The 4929-nt window shown below is 34.2% G+C and overlaps 1 pseudogene; it reads left to right on the top strand.

Annotated features, from left to right (window-relative positions):
• The first annotated feature begins 311 nt into the window (after positions 1-311).
• Positions 312-2503, top strand: LOC132182860 (uncharacterized; annotated as a pseudogene).
• The last annotated feature ends 2426 nt before the right edge of the window (positions 2504-4929 follow it).

Below are 4929 nucleotides of genomic sequence, written 5' to 3'. Positions count from 1 at the left end.
AATTATTCCTCGAATGATTTACTTCCCCATCCAATGATTCATTTGTGCTTTCTCCCGATTTTGTTTGTAGATGATGGAAAAGTCAAATACAATACTTGACTTTTTCAAACGAAAAAATGGGCAAACTTCAAATGCACAAACTTTAAATGTCAACATTGGTGATACATCATTGCCAGCTTCTGATATCCTAATTTCTGAAAATTCTTCTAAAAGACTTCAGAGAGTTGATGGCAATGAATTTAATATTAGTTCATTGGAGTTTGATCCTAGATTGCGTTGTCAGATATGAGAATATTATGTTAATCACCGAGATGAAATTCGAAGAGCTTACATTAATGCTGGTCCGTACTGACCTCTGGAAAAGAAAGTCATCTTCGTGGTTTTCAACCTTCGTGGTACAATCTATTTCCTTCATGGCTTGAATATTCACGTGAGAAAGATGCAACCTTTTGTCTACCTTGTTTTTTCTTTAATAAGCCATGTGGGCATTTTGCACAATGTGTATTCACTATAGATGGATTCAGGAATTGGGAGAAAGTGAGAAATGGAAAAGATTGTGCTTTTCTCAATCATATAGGAAAAGATCCAACTTCATTTCACAGAGTTGCTGAGAAGTCATATGAAGATTTAAAGAACCAATCTCAACATATACAGAATGTGTTTGAAAAGCTCACTTCTGAACAAATTGGAAACAATCGACTGCAGTTGAAAGCCTCAATTGATGTTGTTCGAGTGCTTGCATTTCAAGGTGTTACTTTTAGAGGTCGGGATGAAAGTGTGAGTTCTACAAATCGTGAAAATTTTGTTGAGATATTGGGTTTGACGATTTCATATAATGAACAACTTGCTGAAGTAATTGCTAAAGCTCCCAAAAATGCCACTTACACATCACCAACGGTACAAAAACAAATTTTAGATGTTTTTTCAACCAAAGTAAAGGAAGTAATTCGTAATGAAATTGGTGATGCAAAGTTTTGCATAATTGTTGATGAAGCTCGTGATAAGTCAATGAAGGAGCAAATGGCTATAGTTTTAAGATTTGTTGATAAGAATGGCTTTGTTAGAGAACACTTTTTTGGACTTGTTCATGTCTCTTATACTGCGGCATTAACCTTAAAAAAAAAGTATATATTCTGTATTGTCTAAACATCAACTAGACATTCAAAATATTCGAGGGCAGGGATATGATGGTGCAAGTAATATGCGAGGGGGGCGGAATGGGTTGCAAGCTTTGGTTTCAAATGATTGTCCATATGCCTACTACATTCATTGTTTCGCACATCGTTTGCAATTGGCATTAGTGGCGGCGTCAAAAGAAGTCATTTTTGTTCATCAATTTTTAACCAAATTGAATGTTGTTGTCAATTTAGTTTGTGCCTCATGCAATTGGCATGAAGAATTGCGGGTTGCCCAAGCTGCTAAAAATGCTTACATGATTGCAATTGATGAGATTGAGAGTGGAATGGGACTTAATCAAATTAGTACGCTACAACGACCTGGAGATACGCGCTGGAGTTCTCACTTGAGATCAGTTTCTGACTTGATCAAAATTTATAGTCCAGCTTGTGAAGTTATTGTTAAAATCATTGATGTGGGAACTTCTTCTTCCCAACGAGCAGAAGCTGATTCAGTTCATCAGGTAATGACTTCATTTGAATTTGTATTCATCTTACATCTCACGAAAGAAATTATGCAGATCACTGATCATCTATGTCAAGCATTGCAATCCAAATCTCATGACATTTTAAGTTCCATGCATCTTGTTTCATCCACTAAAATGTGTATCTAACAATATAGAGATGATAAATAGGAAGCTTTACTTACCAAAGTGAAGTTGTTTTGCAATAAACGCAACATAGATGTTCCAGATATGAATGTCGGTTATATTGAGAGAAGAGGTCGAGCTCGCAATCAACAAGCTGACTTTACAATTGAGCATCATTATCGTGTGGATATTTTTTGTGCTGCAATAGATTCTCAATTGCAAGAATTAAATCGCCGGTTTAGTGAGCATGCAGTGGAGTTGCTTATTCTCGGCTCGGCACTTGATCTTTGAGCTGCGCATGAGTCTTTTAGAATGGATGATATTTGTCAGTTGGTAAATAAGTTTTATCTGTAAGACTTTACCGATCTTGTAAAAGAACAGTTGAAAATAGAACTTTACCATTATGAACATAATATAGTTCAAGATTCAAGTTTCCAAGGATTGTTAAATATTTCCGAATTGTGTCAATGGTTGGTTAGAACCGGAAAATCAACTATTTACCAACTTGTTTTTTGAGTTGTTGTGCTTCTGCTGACTCTTCCCGTTTCTACCGCAACTATAGAACGAGCATTTTCAGCCATGAATATTATCAAAACTAGGCTTCGCAACAAAATTGAAGATGAGTTTCTGACGGATTCTCTGATGTTGTACATGGAAAAAGAAATTGCTATGACACTTAGTACAGATTCAATCATAGATGCTTTTCGGGATATGCAAACACGACAGGTTCCATTTTGATAGGTGTTTGAGCTAAAATTTGAAATGTTTTATGACACAACTATCTATGTATCTTTTTCTTCGTATGTTTATCTTTTTGTTAAAACTGAATTGAAGTTAATTTTTTTTTTGTATACATTACTTTATGTATTTTGAATTTATACTTCGGTCCCCCCCATCAAACTTTCTGGATCCGTCCCTGTACGTAGTTATGAAATATTATAATATATTCACCTTAGCACACAAATCAACATATAAAAAAAAAAAAATAACATTCAAATAAATCCTTAAAGCTGTTCAAATAGTTCATAACAAAACAACATTAAAAAATAAAAACATTATTCCATGTTACGACGGTTAATTTCTCTATTTCTCATTCGATTGATAAAGTCAATCTGCAACCATGGCTCTTTAATAGTTAGGGGAAACTTCACTAAGGACCCCCAAACTTTCACTCGTTTTGAAATACCCCCCTGAACTTCAAAATCTCTCAATTTAGTCCCCTGAACTTTCAATTGCTTTCAATTTGGACCCTTCCGTTAATTTGAGCCGTTAAAAATTCAAAGAAAAAACCAAAATATCCCTGATTTTTGTTTTTTTTTTTAAAAAAAATAAAAAAACGTTTTAGAAGTTGGAATTTTATACAAAAGTCAGGGGTATAAACGTCATGTGACATTTAAAATCTGACAGAGGGGTCCAAATTGAAAGCAATTGAAAGTTCAGGGTACTAAATTGGGAGATTTTGAAGTTCAGGTGGGGTATTTCAAAACTAGTGGAAGTTTGGGGGTCCTTAGTGAAGTTTCCCCTAATAGTTACAAATATCTCTTTATGTGATCTCTTAAGAAATACCTCTATTGCAAACTTAAGAATGTCAATATCATTTTCTCTTTTAGCAATCCCCCGAACAACAACCATAACCTCTTCAATATTACATCCAGGTTTATCGTAGCTCTTAGATGTCACTGTATTCTTACTTTTGATGACATCACAAATCTGACTCAAATGTTGACTAACGATTTGAACTCCTTTATTTCTTTTCGTACATTGAACCGCCATACTAAACTTCTTATTTCTTTTATCCCGCGTATCTAAATCAGCAGGAATATCATCAATGCCATGTGTATTGAGATTTGGTTCATCATCCAAAACATCTAAATCTTCTACAATATTGTCATCTTCATCAAGCATTACATCCGCAGCATCTATGGCACTAATATCATTAGGAACCAATCCTATGGATGGTGCCCAAGATCCCTCCCCGGTGGCAGTTATATCTCTAAACAATATTTACACCTTCATAGCATAAGCCAAACCTGTCGTGCGAAACTTGGTTGTTTCTGGAACTTCCTATATTTAAGTATATGTAAAAATCAATAATAAAACAAATTTTAAATCATTTAAACAAAAACAAATAAGTACAAATATAGTACCTGCAATTTTTTTTTCCCACCAATCATCGGGCGCATCAATTGTCTTTTTCACCGGATCCCATCCAAGGCCAGTTTCCTTGCCTATCAATCTCTTCCAAATGTTCCACTCTTTTTTCAAACTATCCCACTTGTTCTTTAGTTGTTTATAACAACATTTTTTTCCAGTTTTTTTTCATTAAATTCATCTATCACATTTTTTCATCCTGTCTTATTGAAATGTGTTCCTGGACGGTTACCAACATGAATCTCAGTAATACATATGTCAAGATAATCTTCTAACATTTTTTCAGTCCAAACTACTTTCTTTATCTAAGTATTGTTGTGCCAAATACTACTTAAATTAATAGATAATATTTAGTACGTTTTAACTTGCAAGTGCACAAGATCAAAACAATTGTATAGTGCAGCAAGTACGAGGTCGATCCCACGAGGATTGTGATTTTGTTTTGAATTAATTCAAATATCAAATTGTCATAGATTTGATATTAAGAAAAATAAAAAGATATAAAGATAAAGTAAAAGTAAAGGCAGGGCATTGATATCCACCACTAATCATACTTAGATAATATAACAATATGCCAAAGCTTTGATCATATTATGCATATCTAATGTTTGTCAACTTAAGGGCATGGCGTATACTTCTTAAGCTATAGATTTTCCTAAGCAACAAGTTAGGCATGGTGTATACTCTAACTCTTTTCTTTTTTAAGGGATTTAGCATGGTATATACTAAGTTGTTCCTTAGGAAAGCATATATCCTATGGAAATTGACAAACACATGAGGTCTAGGGCATGTCATATACTCTTGGTTCCCCATGTTGATTAACCCAAAAATCCCTGTTTGGATTCTTTTGTTACTTCTATTAAACCTAGGACTCGGCCATCCAAATTGATTTAACTAACTAGTCCATACCACATGCATATGTTGATCAGGCACACACATATGAGGAATTCATGCAAGCAGGTATTAATCAAGTTAAATAGCACAACAAGATCATTACAAAGGCGCCAATATTG

Source organism: Corylus avellana, chromosome 2 (assembly GCF_965113065.1).
Source record: "Corylus avellana chromosome 2, dhCorAvel1.hap1.2, whole genome shotgun sequence".
Taxonomy (NCBI): Eukaryota; Viridiplantae; Streptophyta; class Magnoliopsida; order Fagales; family Betulaceae; genus Corylus; species Corylus avellana.
This window is presented reverse-complemented; position numbering and strand designations above follow the sequence as displayed.